General features: G+C 36.4%; 1 protein-coding gene and 1 long non-coding RNA gene across 6 annotated transcripts in view; one reads left to right on the top strand and one right to left on the bottom strand.

Annotated features, from left to right (window-relative positions):
* Window positions 1-19673, bottom strand: part of DIAPH3 (diaphanous related formin 3) — a 518008-nt gene that overhangs the window by 219337 nt on the left and 278998 nt on the right. The gene's annotated exons all lie outside the window — the stretch shown is intronic.
* LOC309621437 lies at window positions 410-19074 on the top strand. Its single transcript, XR_014240020.1, has 2 exons — window positions 410-14134; window positions 14430-19074. It is a non-coding gene; the product is annotated as an uncharacterized lncRNA (long non-coding RNA).

The following is a 19673-nucleotide window of genomic DNA, read 5'->3' as shown; positions in this document are numbered from 1 at the left end:
TCTTTTATAAATATGAGATTTTCAGGAGCCAACTTATTCAAAACGTGTTGGGTTTTCCCCCACTTCTTGCCTGCAGCCTCGTGTAGGCGCACCTCAAAAGAAATTTGAGAACATCCTCTATATCTTCATTATTCTTCCCTAAGGTTGTGGTAAGACTAATTAATCATTCAACTTTCTTTCTAATACAAGTAACCTGCTGATTGAAAAGTTACTAGCTTGAGTCTTACTTGATTTACTACTCTAAACCTTTACGTTATACATGTTGTAAATACATAATTATAAGGAATAATGAGACGGCGTTTCTGTAAGGTTAAATGACTCCTTCAAGGTCACAGGGACAGTAGGGCATGAGCCTAGAGCTAACTTGCTGCTGACTAACTGTGCATGCCACTCAGAGAATCACAACGTGGAAATTAATAACCGCAACTTAAAAGCCACCTGATACTCAAACTATCAATACTTCTACAATGTTTTCCTATGAGTAGGAACAGACTTTAATTTCCCCACGGTAGTTATTAGACAAAACACTATGGAGACGGGTTGACCCTGCTGTGAGCTCTGCCTGCTACTACTTCATATTTCTTTCCTTTCTTCTTGGTATACCTAACTACCCCTGTATGTTTCCAGATCCACTTTTGTTGTCCCGTTACACTGCACTCTCCACTCTTATTTCCATATTTGCTAATTCTTCCACTCCCTGTAAGAGAGGTGTGAGAAGCAAGGAGACTGTGAAAATACGAGTGCATCTTTGTGAAAGACAAGACTAGAGAAAACGACAAAGGGTTGAGGGAGAAAAGTGACATCTGAGAAAGGAAGGTGATCTAATAACAGACTTAAGACACTTAGGAAAAAGTTTTGAACTTGATTTTTCTAATTAAACTATATGAAAAATGTCTTCCTTTACTGTTAGCTGGCCAATATTTTCATAATCTCCAGAATTCTCAGAAAAAAAAGTTCATTTCACTTTAGGAAAGGCATCAAAAACATAGCTATTCAAGTGCCTTATGCCTGGGTAGTGCTCAGAATATCAAGAGTATTTTTAAAATAAATGTGCCCTTATGATAATAAAACTCATAAGCTAAAATTATTTTTTTAAAACTACACAACAGCAAAGTACATTTTTTGTACTTTGCTGTGGCAAAGTCACATTTTTTATATTTTTCCAAAGGAGCAAGGTAAAGCCAAGAATTATACCAAAAAAAAAAAAAAAATTAAAAGGATAAAATGTATATTCCTCCAGGTAGTCAAGAAATAGACAATTAGCTATAGACATCAGATATGCTTTCTCTTTGTCTACAAATGCTTATCAATTCTGGACCACAAAGGATTTCACAGGAGGTCCAAATGAGTTCTGCAGTTCTGCACTTTCAGGATCTGAAAGTGGTAAAGTTGAGAGCGAGAGACTTCTTATTTAATTTGGCAGTCTTAGCAAACACTCAACACATAAGTTTCATATCTGATGAATTAAAAAGCTGGCATAAAACCCAGAACCTTTCTGGTGTCTTAAATTCATTCATGTCTGCTTCCAGACAATCCCCACCCTAACATAGGAAACCAATGTTTTGATTGCTATCACTATAACTAAGTTTTGCCTGTTCTTGAAATTTATATAAATGAAACTTTCAGGAAACACTTTTGGTGTCTGGCGTCTTTCACTCAATAAAATGACTTTGAGATTCACACACATGTTAGTATGATTGAGTACTGTTCCTTTTTATTAATGAGCAATATTTCATTGCAAGAATACACCAATATTTGTTCAGCCTCTTTCCTAAACCAAAAAGTTGATGGACTTTTTGGTTTCTTCCCAGTTTGGGGCTGTGTAGTGGGTTGGAATGAATAGGCACTGGAAGGATAAGTCCTAAACCAGGTACCTATGAAGGTGACCTTATGTAGAAATAGGGTCTTTACAGATGTAATTAAAAGATTCCCAGGTGAGATCATGCAGGATTCAGGGAGATCCCTAAATCTAATGCCATGTCATTTTACAAGAAAGGAGAAAGTCACACACAGAAGAAGGCAATGTGAAGACTGTGAAGATGGAGGCAGAGACTGGAGTGATGTTAAAAGTCAAGAAATACCAAAGGCTACAAGCAGCTACCAGACGCTAAGAGAGAGGCATGGAACAGATTCTTCCTCAGAGTCTCCAGAAGGAACCAACCCTGCCAACAGCTTGATGTAGGACTTTTGGTCTCCAGAAATATGACAGAATAAATTACTGTTGTTTTAAATCACTAACGTTGTGGACATTTGTTATGGCAGCCCAGGGAAACTAATACAGGATATTATGAATATTCTTGTATGAGTCTTTTCATTTCCATTAAATAGTATAGTGTAAATGCATGCTTAACCTTATAAGAAATTGTCAAACTTTTTACAAAGTGGCTTATGACACTTTACGCCCCCTTTGCCAATGTTATGCTTTATTCTTGAAGCTTTTATTTTATCTTTGCACATTTAGGTCTATATTCCATCCCTCATTAACTGTTCTGCGTGGTGTGATGAAGGAGTTGAGATTCATTTTAGTCAATAGAATATCCAAGTTTCGCAGCATCATTTGGTACAAAGAAGTTCCTTTCTCTACTCACTAGCCTTAAAGTCTTTGTTGAAAAATCAATTGATGGTATCTTTGTGAATCTATTTCTATACTTTTAAGAAAAACATTTATATATCCTTAAGCCAAAACCTTACTGTCTTGATGTCAAATCAGTAGTCTAGGTCCTCCAAGTTTGTTCTTTTTCAAAATTGATTTTGTCCATTCCAGGTCCTTTGCATGCCATATGAATTTTTGTGATATCTTGTCAGTTACTATTATAAGACCTGCTGGGATTGATTGAGAATGTGTATCGTATGTGTATTAGGAATGTATAGATCATTTGAGGGAAAAATGAGATCTTAACAAATTGAGTCTTCCACTCTAGGAGCATGGTATGTATCACCATTTATTTACAACTTCTTCAAGTTCCCTCAGCAATAATTTGTAGTTTGCAGTGTAGAAAATTTGCACATGTTCAGTGAAATGCAACCTTAAGTATTTTACATTTTTTGATGCTATTGAAAATAGTACTACTTTTTATTTTGCTTTCTGATATATCATTGCTTATAGAGAAAAATACAACTGATTTTGGTACGGTGACTATTTTGTGACCTTCTAACAAAGTTTACTACAGATTCCTTACGTATTTACATAGATAATAAGTTCACTTACATCATTTCCAATGTACAGGCCTTTTATCTCATTTTCTTTTATTACACAAGTTAGAACATATATTATAATGCAGAAAAGTGATAAAAATAGATATCCTTGCCTGGTTTCCAATCATAAATGACAAAGAATTTAATCTTTTCCAACTAAGTATGAGGATAGCTCCATGTCTTCCGTAGATGTCCTTTATCAGGTTGAGAAAGTTTCCTTCTATTTCTACTTGCTAAGAGTTTTTATATATCATAAACAAGATACAATTCTGTCAAATGCTTTTTATTTTGAATCTAGATAATTATATGATTTTTCTCCCTATTTTCTGATAATATGGTCAACTACATTAATTAATTTTCAAATGTTAAACCAACCTTGCACACCTTGGTAATGACACAGAGCTTTTTAGGCACTGCACTATTTGATACAAAAATGTTTTGACAATTTTTGTATATATGTTTATGTATGATGTGGGTCTCTAATTTTCTGTAGTAGATTCCCTTCTTTGATTCCTGATGGAAATATGAGAATTTAGTTTTCTTTTTCAGTGCTTTCATTTTCATTAGGTTTAAAATTATTTCTTCTTTGACCCACAAATAATTTAAAACTATGTTATCCAATTTTCAAACAGTGAGAGATGTTCTATTATTGTTGTTGTCCAATTTAATTCCAATTTACATAGAAAACATACTCTACAAGATTTCAGTCTTTTGAAAATTACTGAGACTTATTTTATGTTCCCATATGGTCTACCTTGGTGAATGTTCCACGTGTATTTGAAACGAATGTATATTCTGCAGTTATATGGGCAATGTTCTATAAATACCAATTAGAACAAGCTGGTTGATAGAACTGTCTTGATTTTCTAATTATTTACTGATTTGTTTCTTGATCTACTTTTTCTAGAATTTACTGAAAGGGGGCATTAAAGTCTCATTATGATTGTGAAGTTATCTGTTTCTCCATTTAATTCTACAGGTTTTGCTTCATGAATTTTAATGTTCTTTATTAGGTGCATGCATATTTAAGATGATTGTTTCTTGTAAATTACTCCTTGTATCCTTGTGTAATGCCTCTATTTCTTATAATATGATTTGTCTTGAAATATACATTCTCTGAAATATACAAAGCTATGCTACTTTTCTTATTGTCTAGTATCTGTTTTCCATTTGTCCTTTCTGATTTTTACCTCTCTTTTATCCCTTCCTGCTTTTGTGTTTATCAAGCAATTTTTAGTATTCCATTTTATTTCTTCTACTGGTTTCTTAACTATATCTCTTTACTATATTTTCGCTGGTTGCTCTAGGACTACCAATATGCATCTTTATATAGTCTATTTAGAGTGACTATTAAGTCAGTATTGTGCCGGTTCATAGGTTTCATTTCCTGCCTCCCCCTTCCAGCATTTCACTCACACTTCCCACTTTCCGGTTCATTTCATGTGTGTTATAATGTTACAACAGCATAATTCCATTTGTCCTACCCAATCATTTGTGCTACTATCATATCTTTTACTTCTATATACATATAAACCTTATCCTGCAATGTTATTTTTTTAATTATTAGTTTTAAGTAAATTATGAGAAGAAAGAAAACATAGTTCATTGATTATTTCACATGGTTTCCATTCCTTTTTGTGGATATCACTTTTCATCTAGTATCATTTCCATTTGGCCTGCAGGACAACTTTAGCATTTCTTGTAGGGCAGTTCCGATGGTCACAAACTCTCTGTTTTCACAGAAATAAAAATGTATTTATTTTACCCTATTTTGGGAAGGGTATCTACTAAATGGAGAATTTTGAGTTTACTGAGTTTCTTTATTTCAACATTTAAAATACACTCTTCTGTTGACGTCTGCTTTCCATTATTTCTGCAAGGTCAGCTAAATCTCTCTCCTTGTTTTCTTATATGTTTTCCCCTCCTCAAATCACTTTCATGACTTTCTCTTTGTCTTTGTCTTTCAGCAGTTTGACTGGAATGTGCCAAAATGTCTTTCTCTTTATATTTATCCTGACTGGGGTTTGCTGAAGTTCTTGAACCCTAAGTTTATATTTTCCACTCAATTTGGCATTTCTTGGCCCTTATTTCTTCAAATATTTTGCCAGCCACAATCTCACTTTCTTCTCCTTTTGGGACTACAATTACAGGTGTTTTAGACTGTTTATCTCCAATATACTATTAACCCATATACTGAATATTTTAATTCAGTTATTGAACTTTTCAGTTTGAGAATTCCCATATGGCAAATTTTTATAGTTTTCATTTCCCTGCAAAGATTCCTTAATTAAGATCATGTTTTCCTTCAATTCTTAAAAGATAATTTCCTTTAGTTCTTTGAACATATTTATAATATCCACATTAAAGTCTTTGCATTTGAAATCTAAAACCTGGGCCGTCTTGTTTATTTGACTGTTTTTTTTCTTTTACAATACATCCCATTTTATTAACCTTTACTTCTTAATTAAATGATGAAATGTTATAACAACTCTTGAGTTGTAATATTCCTTTGAAGAATGTTCCTTTTTGTTCTAGCAGGCAAATCAATCATTGGGTGATCACCTTAAATTTCTTGGTAGGCTTATTTATAGGCTTAATAGGCTTGAGCTTACACTTTGTTAGTGTGGCTCTGTGGAAAGTGGGAGTTGTTTCTCTAGCCCCTCTAACTTGGTAGGACTCATTCTTCCCAGAGAAGCCTGTAGACTCGATTATAGGTTTTCTTAGGGTGAGTCTAGAGTAGGTACTCCTTTAGGATGTTGGTCTTCTTTCCTAAGGTATAACCTTTCCAGTTGTTTGAGTGAATGCCAAGTAAGCTAATGAGGTGTCAAGAAGCTACCTCTATTCTGGCAGGGCCAGAACTCCAATGCCTCTTAGGAATGTGGACCCCTAGTATCTCTCTTCTACCCTCACCGTGCAGCAGGTGCTATCTGGCAAATCTTGCTCAGCATATGGACAGCTCAGCCTCCAGGCACAGACTCCAGGGAGACTCCCACATGGAAAATTGGAGTCCCTTTCTGCACAGTTCATTCCCCTATAATGGCCTGCCCTGTTTCAGCTGCTATAAATTCTGATCCCTGCTTCCACGCTCCAGAGAAAACCACTTTCTGCTCAAACCCCAGCTCTCTGTGCTATTATCGGAAAACTTTCGCCAGACCAAAAGCTGGGCATTCACAAGTTCATGCAGTTTCTATTCTCCCAAAGCTTGCAGTTTTTTTCTACTGGTTGTCTATGGCCTTAAAATGGAGGACCTGAATATTTTATCCATTTTATCATTGTTAGTGGTTTACCCAGCTTTTAAAAAATTTATTCGTAAGTATTTTTATAGTTTTGTTACTGTAAATGGAATTTTAAAACCTTTTTATTACAATTTCAGTTTTAAGAATACAAAAAACTCTTTACCCAGATTAACCAAGTGTTTCCATTTTGTATCATTTGCTCCATCATATTCTCTCTTTTCCTCTTCATATATATGTATTATAAAGGAAATACATATGTGTATATATACTATAATACAATACATAAATATTTAGCTAAGGTTATGTCCACCAGTTTTTCCAATCAATGTAAAGTTACATCTTCCCTATATAATTAATAAGTTACTTATAGGAAGATGCTTTGAGACTATATAAATATAGTATGTATACAATTTATTTTCATCAAATTTTCACCTTTGTGTTAATGGGGAGAGCCATTAAGTAGAATACCGGTTATAGTATTTACTGAACTTTATTAAAAATGCACTTTACAGACCTTTCTAGATGGCATCAAGAATGAGATATAAAATAAACCAGTCTATATCTACAACAATTACACCTTAAGCCACCACTGCGATAAAACTGCCTAACTCTACAGTAACTTAGTTTCATTAGTCCAGTCTCCCTTTTCCATTATGTTTCCAAAGTAGTCTTAGAAGAGAATATCGAGACCTGTATGATGAGATTTGCAGAATACAGGAAATGCTTCTCAGGCACTAGATGATACTCAGATCTAAAAAGCAACCTTAAAACAATGTTGTTTACAAAGTGATGAATCATAAGAGACCTTTTTGCTTACAGCTACAAAATGCTTTAGGCTTTATTTCAAATGAATGATTCATGGCTAGTAATTAGTATGTGACTATAATGATGTTTTGTTTCGATTTTGCAAATGAAACACATTAAGCAGATTGTGCCATAAAATTTCAATACTACATAGATGGTCTAACTAGAAAGCATCATGTTTCTATACCAAAAAACAACAAAAAACAATCATAATTCCTATTATGGACTCAAATGCCCCACTTTTTAGTTGCCTATTTAGAAGATTTAAAATCCCAAAGAAGAAAAAGGAGTAACTGACAAAATTTCCAAAAACTTAATTTCAAGTTCAACAGCTCAATAATTTAAGCTCCTACATAAACATACTAAGTAATTTGTACTTATTATTAACTCAAGTTAATCTTTAAATATCAAAAATAAATTTGCTCCAGTGATGAAGCATACAGAAACCAGTGCTAAAAGCAACTTCAAGTACAGTGGGCACCTACAGCAAACAAACACACAAGAGTGACTGCCACCATAAAAAATGAAGGACATCCTTTAATGTCATAAAACTATGGTTCACAGCTGAGCTGTACTAGTTACTAGTTGAGTGAACAAGTTGCCTCAGCTCTGAAATGGTAATGCCTATTTCTGAAGTTATGTGAGAGTCAGATATAATTACTCATTTATTTATGTATCAGAGTATTTACTGAATACTTATTATGTACCAAACTCTGTTTAAGGCCTTGCGGAATCACACTGAAAATAAGATGACAGGGACCTGGTCCAAATGGCTGTACTAAAGTAAACAGATGGAGAAAGGGAGAGAAAAAGACAGGAAAACAATAAAACAAGTAGACAGGATCCCTGTAGTTAAGGATAAGTGCTCATGAATAAGTGGGATGATGGTGGAGGGGACACCAGGATGATGAGCCCTACCACAGGAAAGTGGCACCTGGGCTGAAGCAGAGGTTGCAGCAAGAGTAAGTGCAAATCTGAGGTGGGAGCAAAAAACGAATGTGGCTGAGACACAGCGGACAATGAAGGCAGTGGTAAAATATAAGACTGAAGAAACAGACACAAGATTATCTTACAAATTATAATGAAACTAGAAACCATTAGAATGACCAGAAGGAAATTCTCCTTCTGGCCAAAGATGGAAAAACAGGGACTGGACTTATCTCCCTTCTCCCTGCCGCCCTGAGGCAACAGTTTTCAGGCACTGACTCCAGGCAGTGTGGGATGGTGGTGCCTGAGAAAGGGAAACAGGTGTGCCCTGTGACCGTCCCAGCTTACTGTTTAGAAAGAGTTTCCAAACTGCAGCACAGGGAGAAGGAACCCAGGTGGAGGCAGGAGGTGTCCATGATTGAGAGGGAGGTGAGAGTCTGGGAATGCCAAGGCAGCTAGAATTCTCAGGACAGAGTATCAGAAAGGAAAGAGTAGCACAGACAGAAAGCTCCAGAGATCTCAAGAGTTTCCCGCTCATGTCTTTAACTGTAGTATCCACCACATGCATGTGAGAAAACTACTGAAGGCTGGGGAAAGAATCAGTCAAAAGCACTGGAGGTAATAGTGTCCGATTCTCAGACAAAGCTGGGAACACTTACTTGTTCTCAACAGGCAGAGTGGAAAAACCTCATAATTCATGGGACATTGAGTAGGGTACTCAGAAGGGTATTGCCTTAATTGTGGGGAAAAATAAGTTCTAGACTCAAGGCTACTCTGATACCATGTCACAAAGTTTAAAAACAAGCCATAAAAGTCTGAAACAGTTTCCAAGTAATTTAACTGCCTCCTAAAACAAAGTTCAAGAATATTTATAAGAATACAAAGGTATCTAGGGTACAGCATGGTAAAATTTTTGTTTGGAGCCCAAAGGATCAGGAAAATACAAACAATGAGGAAAAAATTTGATAAAAACAGACCTACAAATGCACAGATGATAGAAATACTAGATGAGAAAGTTTAAAGTTATTATATTTCATATGTTTGAGAAGGTTGAGGAAAGATTAAGGATTTTAAGCAGAGACATGAGAGATATTTTTTCAAAAATACCTGAACTGAATTTCTAGAATAGAAAGCTATGATATCTGAGCTGACTAAATAGGAAAAACAGCAAATTAAACACCATCAAAGAAAAGATTATTGAACTGGAATGCATGTCCAAAATGAAAAAAGAGGAAAAAGAAAATAAAAAGGGCATCAATGAGCTGTGGAACAACTTTAAGAAGCCTAACATATGTGTAATAATAAAATAATATATGTGTAACTTACGTCTCTGATATAGAGGAGAGAAGGGAGGTATAGAAAAGATATCTGACAAACATAATGGCTAAAAAAATTCCAAATTTAAAGAGAATTATAAACCAACAGATCCAAGAAACTCAATGAAACCCAAGGACAAAAATATGATGAAAACTACACCCGAGATACATCATAATCAAATTATTCAAAACGAGCGATAAAGAAAGTCTTCAAAAGCAACCAGAGAAAAAAAGAAACATGTACAGAGGAACAAATTTAAGGGTGATGGCAGAGTTCCTGCCCAAATAATTCAAATAAGAAGACAGTGCGGTAACATGTTTAAAGTGCTGAAAGAAAGAACTATCAACTTGGAATTTCATACCCATGAAAACACTTCAAAATGAAGGTTAAAAAAGACTTCCTCAGACATATAAAAACTGAAAGAATTCATTAGCACTGGAAGAAATGTTACAGGCAATTTTTCAGGCGGAAGAAAGATGATTCCAGATGGAAGATGTACACAACAGAGTGAAGAATGCTGGAGTATGTATATAAAAAAGACAACTGATTTGCTGAAAGTAAAAATAACAACATGTTATGAGTTTAAACATACGCCAAGGTAAGATGTGTGATAACAAGTGCACACAGCCCAAAATGGGAGAACATTGTTGTGAGGTTTCACACCACACTTAAGGTGGTATCATATCCTTGGAAGGTAGTTAAAAATATGTTATGTAAACCCTAAAACAACCACAAATGAAACAAAAAGTAATAACTAATTAACCAACAGAAAAATAAAGTTATTAAAATACTCAATCCAAGAGAAAAAGAATACCAAAGAACAGATGAGATAAATAGAAAATAAATAACAAGATGGGAGATTCAAATCCCACCATCTCAATAACCACATTAACAGAAAATGGCCCCTCTAGTTAAAAAAGAGAAATCATCACACTGGATTTAAAAACAAAAAAATCAATACTCAACAAATATGCTGCCTGTAACAACAGTAGGTTAAAAGGAAAAGGACAAAAAAAGATATACCATGTTATCACTAATCAAAATAAAGCTGGACTGGCTATATTAATATAACACAAAGTAAACTTCAGACCATTAGAGTATTTTAAGCTTGAAAGTGACATAATCACATTTACTTTTATAGTAAAAGATCTCTAGCTGCTATGTGGAAAAGGACAGAGCATTCAAAACATGAGGCTTAGGGCCTGAAACACAATAGGTTATCAACAAATGGCAAACACAAAATTATACACAGTTATGATGGGCTGACCCAGCATCACCACCCCTGAGATTTTATCCTTTCTCAACAATATTATTCTAAAATGAATACCCATTCTTTATTCTACTTTAAATTTGTCTTCCCGTTGCCATTTATGAACATGTATGAAACAAAAGCACCTTAGGCATGGCAACCCCTGCCTGACTTTCAGAATTTCATTTAACAAAAGAGGGATTATGAGAAATAATTAAAATACCATAAACAAGATACTTACATTAAAGAGGCACTTTGGCTAAATCCCCTAAACTCACAAGTGGTTAATTAATTACATGTTCAAGGTTAATCAGTGGACCAGGTAAAGGTTAGTCACAGAGTAAAAGGGAAAGTTGGAGCTGGACATCAGAAAGTCGAACTTGGATCCTTGGATGCGATGCCAGCCAGCTGACCCTTTTATCTCTATCTCCAGAAGCTGACCTCACCAGTGGGCACTAAAGTTTGGGGTGGTACTTCAGGGTGGCAGGTCAGGGTAGTGGAAGTAAAAGAAAGTGACACAGGAAAAACTATGGCATAGATTAGCTTACTCAAAAGTAATAAAGAATAAGAGGGCCTTTTCCGGTAACATTTGTTATCTAAGTCATATTTTAAAATAATAACTCTCCTCAAAATACTCTTAAATGACCGACTCTTTGCCTCGACTTTATTTTTTCCTATGCCATTTTACAAATTCTTGCTCCTTCTCTAATACAAGAATATTAATGGCAAAGGTGTTTCTGTATTTATTCCAAACTGAAACTCATTAGGAATGACACCTTGCTGCATTTCTTAGTATTGATTGTTTGCAGTTTTTATTCTGTTTCTACATTAGGACAAATAAAGTTCATTCAGGGGCTTCTAAAAATAAATCAATGGCCTTTCAGAAATTCATTCAGCATTTGGGTTCATGCTTCAGTTCAAGCCATTGATTTGGTGGGTGCGTTTTGGGAGCGTTCAAATCAAATCACCCTGATACATTTTTCAGGCAACTCTTCTGCCCTTCAGTAATAAAGTATGTCTATTGCTTTGTCTGAAGATGACAGAGGGCCCAGGTCTGTGATCTGCACTTCAGGCAAAATGGGAGAAGTACGTGGATACTGACTAAGGTGTGGTAAGACAAAGGAAAGTCTGAAGGCAGGATTTAGACAAGGCACATAACTAACAAAGGATTAGGCTACAGCTAAGACCCATGGTTAGAAAAAAATAGATGGAAACCTGAATTTTGGGGTGGTTAAAGTTGAGGGGAAAAAGTAGTCTTCAACTGGCAAAAGAGGTAATTACTAAAGCCAACAGTCAGAATGAGAGAGTTCCAAAGGAGATTATAAAAATCCACTAAGAAATAAGAGGCTAAGAACAAGCAAAGCAAAAAAAAAAAAGGCAAAAAGAGTACATAAAGTAATAGAATGAGAACAGAATAACAGACAATTAAGCAATAAAGGAAAGGACTGTCATGAAGCTAACTGAACTAGTTTCTTCTTAATTGCATTCAAAATATAGAATGCCTCAAAAAATTCTGGATCAGAAATTAGAAAAAGCATAAATAACGATAGTGTCAAGGAAACCCATAATACAAAGCTACTGGAACCTTAAATCCTTTCAGAATATACCAGCATTCAATTGATCAGAATGACTGAGGTGCTTTACTGTGGTGAGTAGTTCCAAGTGGAGCTACTTACAAAGTAAACACTGATAAAACAGGACTGAAAGACTCTACTTGCCCATAGCACAAAACTTCAGTAAAGCAGGGATGGGACTAGTCCTGAGCAAAAATGCAATGTAGGCTAAAGTCTACCTGTAAAAACCTTCCCTTTGCATTCATTAGCCTTTCCCACCTCTCGTATATATACAATTCTTCTTTTTTTTTTTAAACATCTTTATTGGAGTATAATTGCTTTACAATGGTGCGCCAGTTTCTGCTTCATAACAAAGTGAATCAGTCATACATATACATATGTTCCCACATCTCCTCCCTCCTGCGTTCTTTACCAATAGATCAGGAATCTTGTATTTAGAAGCAACACAGTATGGAGGAAACAAAATAAAATATGGAAATGTGGAGTCAGAAATCCTGAGTCTGAATCCTTCTCTTCTGTTTATGAGGTGGGGGGGTTCTGGGTTGTCACCTCTTCTATATGAGTTTCAGTTCTTATAAGCCTAAGAGGCTGTCATATCACAGGGATAGATGTACCAAGTAAATGTATATAGATATACCTTGTGAACTGTGCATCACTAAAGCCAAATAATATAATTGTCACGTAATTACTTGACTGTGGTATAGTTGCTAATTTGATACAATACCTATGTCACTGACCTGAAACTCCAAAATTAATCTCTCTCCTTGCTCCTATTATCCAAACTCTCGTCTTCTAAGTGTAATAAGTCTCAGATACCATATTAAAAAATAATCAGACTAAACTAATGTAGAGTAAGTTTTTAATCTCCTCTAGCTCTCCTATTGCATGACATGATTTACAAGCAGAAGGTTAACCTGCTATATTATAATATCTCAGATAATTAAAATGAATTTGGAGTATTTTTTGGTCCTTGAGCACATTTTCTATAATAACCATCAAGCTATTATTGTATGCAACTGGGTGATTTTAATTTCACGAGATTCCTAAGGCGGAGACCCTCAGTTGGATATACCTAGTCAGAGAGCTAGAGGTTATTTCTGGCTCCAACACGTGCCACTAATACGAGACGTTCATCCTAATCAGGTTTTCAGTAATTTGAATTGTCCACTTGAAAACTGGTCCCATGAACAGAAAATAAATACTCCAGCATCATATCTCATCATGAGACCTGAAGTCATGATAGCTGATCATAACTGAGATGGTTCATGAGTCAGTACTGGCCTTTAGGTCACACTCCTAACTGATGACCTTTGCTGCTTTGGACATTAAATTGTGTATATTTAAAAGTCAAAGTACAAAAAAGCCTGGGAGATCTAAAAAAAAGGGTCAAAGAGAGTTATTAGAAAACAATTGTGGAGTGAATAAAATCATTGAGATAGAGGAGGGTATGAAACAGCTAACAGAATTGAGCACTTATTATTCACTATTGACTCCACACATGCACGCTCTCCCTTAAATTTCACTACAACCTAATGACATAGGCTCTAAATTCACATACATTTTATAAAGAAAATTAAATTGAGGGGTGTTAAGAAACTTCCCCAAAATTTTGTAGCCAGTATATGGTACCTTAAGAATTCAAACCCAGGTCTGTCTAATTAGACTAGAAATGCAATGAAGGATATTTGAAGGAACCTGGAATACCAAGACAGTCATTTTAACCCAGATTTGTGTTTCAGTACTAGGAACATGTGGCATGGCAAGTCTCAGTAAGCCAAGAGCTAAATGGTTTTAGTTTTTCAGTATTTAAAATAAACCATAGGGCTTCCCTGGTGGCGCAGTGGTTGAGAGTCTGCCTGCCAATGCAGGGGACACGGGTTCGAGCCCTGGTCTGGGAGGATCCCACATGCCGCGGAGCAACTAGGCCCGTGAGCCACAACTACTGAGCCTGCGCGTCTGGAGCCTGTGCTCCGCAACAGGAGAGGCCGCGATAGTGAGAGGCCCGCGCACCACAATGAAGAGTGGCCCCTGCTCGCCGCAACTAGAGAAAGCCCTCGCACAGAAACGAAGACCCAACACAGCTAAAAATAAATAAATAAATTTAAAATAAACCATAAAGCACCTTAGGGAAAGTTATTTATCCATCTATCAGATATTCATTAGTGATTATTACATGCCAGGTATTGTTCAAGACATTAGAAATTCACCAATAGGTGTCTAAGAGAATGATTCCTGCCATGATCACAGTCATTCTTATGATAAACTAATAGATAGGTTAATGGACAGAACATAATATAGTAAATGAGAAGGTAATGAGTGCTTGAGAGAAAGATAAAGCAGGGAAGAGGAAAAGAAGTGCTATGGGCAATTTCAAATAGGGTACTCAGAGAAGACCTCCAAAAGTTGACATAGGAAGAAAGATCAAAAGGACATGAGGAAGCAAGCCATTTAGATATATGTAGGAAATAAGTCCAAGGAGAATAAACAGCCAATGTAAACCTCCCAAGAATGTGATTGGCATGTTTGAAGAACAGTACAGAGGCCACGTGGTTAAAGCTGAGTTAGGGGAGAGTGGTAGAAAATGAGGCACAAAACAGTGAGGCAGGGGCACATATGCAGAACCTTGTCAACTATAGCAAGGATTTAGGCTCCTCCTCTGAGGTGGGAAGCCAGTATAAGTTTATAGGTAGAGACAGAACATTATCTGCCTTATGTCACTAGCTGCTGTGTTAAGAACAGACTGTGATATAGATAAGTTGACACAGATATCACTTCTTAATATTATCAAATTATTTCACAACATTTTACATTTTACTTTCATGTCAGATAGAACACAAACAAAATTGCGTACCTTTTGCCACCACATGAAAAAAGGGGTAAGATCAATATAAATCACAGCTGAAAATTCAAAGTTTTTGAGAAACTCACTAGAGTTGGCAACTCAATGAAATAGCATATCATTCTGATTATGCTGTGTTTTTATTCGTTCTAATAAATTAAAGAATTGCAAAGTTATTTAATATAGCTGACATTCTACTAATTTCAGGGGAACAAAGGTAACAAAAGCTCATAAGAGAATTCATTCAGAGTTCAATTCCACTTATCCTCCCACTCTACAGAGAACACAATTGGTAGTATGTAAGTGATTTTTTCCCATTAATGGCAGGATTTGATATTACTATTTTAATGTAGATTTGAACTAAATGAACTCAATCCCTTGATTAAACGAGACTTTATCACAGAATATGCCTGCACACTTTTGGCATTTTAACTTTATCTTAGTTCATAATATAGGCACTATACATTTATTATTATGATATATTAGAGATCATTCCATTTTCTTTCATATGAGAGCAAAATCTAGAGGCAAAGTTACTTTTTTCTTCCTTTCCACAGATACACATTCTCATGACCATTAGCTTCTTTCCAAAGGTCCCTGATGAATTATATCCCACAAATGCCAAACAGCCCTCTCACCCTTCCTCATGCTTAGTTTTTGAAACAAACTGCAATAGTGTCACATTACAAAATCACCTTGTACAATTCCCTAGACCATGGATTGCAATTTTCCTCAGAGAGGTGGTAACCAGCAGCAAAAACAAACAAAACCTTGCTGATGATGAGTCTCTCTCAAGGGAAAAGACTGAGAAGACCAGTAAGGTTTGCATATTTTGCCTTACCCTTCACTGCCTCCTGTGTTACATTTCTAATTCACTCCCTGGCTGATCTCATCCAGTCCCACAGCTTTAAATTCCACATGTATGTGACTGGCTCCCAAATTTATGCCTCCAGCCCTGAACTCCCAGCTAACATCCTAACTACATATTTCATAGGTCCACTTAGATGTCTATAGGTGTTTTAAGTGATCTTCCCTCTCACAGTCTGTCTCTCTTACAAGTCTTTTCCTCTTCTCTGTAAACAGGATCTCCTATGTTTCAAATTGTACAAGCCAAGCACCTTGGGGGTCATCCTTGACTCCCTCTCATACCCTAAATCCAATCTGTCGGAAATCCCGGCTTCCCTACTTACAAAATACATATGGAATCTGCCCTTCTCACCAGAGACACTGCCATCAAGCCTGTCAAGCCACCACTATGTCTCACCTTAATCATTGTCATAGCATGTTAACTGGCCATTGCCTTCAATTTATGCCCCCACCCCGCAATCTGTTCCTCACACAGCTGCCAGAATAATCAATCCGATCTAAATCTAAAGCACAGAAAAGATAATTTCACTTCTTTGTTTAAAACTCTCCAATGAAAAAAAACCCAAAAAAACAACAAAAAAAAAAACTCTCCAATGGCTTTCTTAGGATAACGTCCACGGGCCTCACAACATGGCTGCAAGATCCTGGTGGCATCTCTCTAATGTCCCCTCCTATTCCCACACCCTCTCATTCACTTTGCCACAGCCCCGGCCTCAACTGTGTCACACTCACTTATCCCTCAAAGCCTGGCGCTTGTTGTCTCCTCTGTCTATAACATGCTTCCCCAAGACAGCCACACAGGCTTCTGCTCAGATGGGAGAGGCCTTCCCCAGCCATGTTAATCTCACACGTATGCACCGCCCTCATGCCACCACTTCCTGAGGAGTACTTAGTATTACTTGATATTACATCACGTTTTTGTTTCTGTGCATATTGTTACTATACTCAGCCAAAATGTAAGACCAAGAAGGAGTAAGAGACATGTTCACTGCAACAAACTCAGAGTCCAGAGCATTGCCCAGCACACAGTAGGTGTTCAATAAATATTTGCCAAATAAATGAACAAACGAATGAATCATTGCTGAACCAAGGAGACAGGTATTGAAATAAAACACATGAGACAGCAGTAGAGTTACCAATATAATCTCAAGGTCTAAATTCATCCATAAAACATCTGGTAATCCAAACCCTTGTAACACCAAAAGGCTGAGGCAACACTAATGGACCTGAAGCCATTTCCTCAGAAGCATCTAATGAGAACTCAGATCAATACTAGAGATGTTCTTAAATATACTCAGTCTATCAGCAGTGAAGCTATGTTAAGTTCAACCATAAAAAAGCCTCTAATTTTCTGTGAATTTCAGTATATTTGCCTAAATCGATACATCTGTTACACATTATTTTATACTACCTGTTAAACATGTAAAGAAAAAGGTGTAAATGGCCTTTTAAGAGTTTTGTCAACATGTACCCCCATTGAGTCATATGTAGGCAGAATTAAGAAGTAATCTGTGAGAGAAAAGATCTTCAGAGAAAATACTAGCATGGGCAAGACAGATATTAGCTGACAACTGATGTTTAACTACTTAAACCAACAGAATTTCTATAGGTTTCACTAAAAATTCAAACGGCACTGTGACCATTTTGACTAAGACTGCTAAAGGAGATGAAAAGCAGAAATCAGATTGTAAGGAAAATGATAGAAGTATTACATGTCTGAAGAATTTCAGGCTACAGATCAATGACAATTGAAAGCAAGCTAAATTAATAAGCCCTAAACTAGGTGGAAGAAAAGCCATCTGCGCTAGTGAGCCTATATTAAGTCCTGGATCCTGGTAGAAGCATGTCAAGAAGGTTGCAAAGCAAAGTGACAAGAATAACTGAATAACAGCTGAACGTTTGTGATCTTAAAAGAAGCAGACCTCTAAGATTTAAATAGCTATGGATAGAGTTATAACAGTTTATTATTCTAAACAAATGTCCTCCTGGGTAGATTTGCAGATGAGACTGCCAGAGTGCTATCTAGAACATCATGAAATGTGAAGGTCCTGGGACAACTGGACAGGTACCAAAAAGCAGCAACTGAAGACAAATAGAACTTCGCATTTTCCAGGAGGAGAGACTGGCAAGATTTATGTCATTGACAGACAAGATTGAAGATGAATTATTAAAGAGAAAAGGAAATAGTAATTACAAGAAGCCAAAATGGGTCCTTGAAGAAGACACTGTAGTGCACTAATTCCATGTCTTTTGTTAAGTTTTAAAGTGATAATTCTGTGAAACATGAATGATTTTTTTATCTGGACATTTGCAAAGCACTCAAAATAATCAACACTTGAGGAATGAGACAGATGGATATTTTAAATCTGGGAAAGCAATGGCTCAGTGGACATATTCTTTCAGGTCCCTCACCAATCTTGATCAGTCTTTTCTTAAATTGTTTCAATAAGCTGTGATTCTTATACCAAATCACAATTTCCTCAACACTTTTTAGAATATACAACCACTGAGTACCTGAGTATTGACAGACTTAAACACCATGGCCTTCTGAGTTAAAGAAGGATCAGGAAAAGGTCCAACATAGGTGTGGTACCAGGAGAAAAGTGGAATACTGTGACAAGTCTACAAGTTAGGTGGCAGAATCATATAGGGTGATTATATTCTGTTTTGAAAAAAAGTGTGAATTTATACTTTTATGCCCAAAAGTGTTGGTTACTTGGTCTACTTTTGAATTAACCCATTCTTACCCAAAGAAATAATTGTCTGGAGACCCATTTTAACAAAAATTAAAATAACTATCTCAAAAGTATCTAACATTTTCGTTTCAAAATGTGATTTTAAAAAAATACTCTGTATTATACCATAATGATGGATACATGTCATTATATATTTGTCCAAATCCACAGAATGCACAACACCAAGAGTGAACCCTATAGGGAGGGTGGGAGGGAGACACAAGAGGCAGGGGATATGGGGATATATGTATACATATAGCTGATTCACTTTGTTATACAGCAGAAACTAACACACCATTGTAAACCAATTATACTCCAATAAAGATGTTTATTCCCTGGTGGCGCAGTGGTTGGGAGTCTGCCTGCCAATGCAGGGCACACGGGTTCAAGCCCTGGTCTGGGAGGATCCCACATGCCGCGGAGCAACTGGGCCCGTGAGCCACAACTACTGAGCCTGCGCGACTGGAGCCTGTGCTCCGCAACGGGAGAGGCCGCGATAGTGAGAGACCCGCGCACCGCGATGAAGAGAGTGGCCCCCGCTTGCCACAACTGGAGAAAGCCCTCGCACAGAAACGAAGACCCAACACAGCCAATAAATAAATAAATAAATAAATAAATAAATAATAAAAAAAAAGAGTGAACCCTAAGGTAATCTATGGACTTTGGACAATTATGATGTGTCTGTGTAGGTTCATGAATGGTGAGAGATGTTGATAAAGGGGGAGGTTTCTGCAGACGGTGGAGGGTGGGGAGATACAGGAAATCTCTGTAACTTGCCCCCAATTTTTCTGTGAACCTTAAGCTGCTCTAAAAAGTATAATCTTAAAAACAATTTTTAACTTTCTTTTTATTTTACTGTTCTTGCTATATGTATTTCCCCTCCTTTCTGTTCATCTCTTCCTTATCTCATATAATCACTTAGCCAGTATC

This window comes from Balaenoptera borealis (assembly GCF_965194805.1).
Source record: "Balaenoptera borealis genome assembly, contig: HAP1_SCAFFOLD_436, whole genome shotgun sequence".
NCBI lineage: Eukaryota > Metazoa > Chordata > Mammalia > Artiodactyla > Balaenopteridae > Balaenoptera > Balaenoptera borealis.
This window is presented reverse-complemented; position numbering and strand designations above follow the sequence as displayed.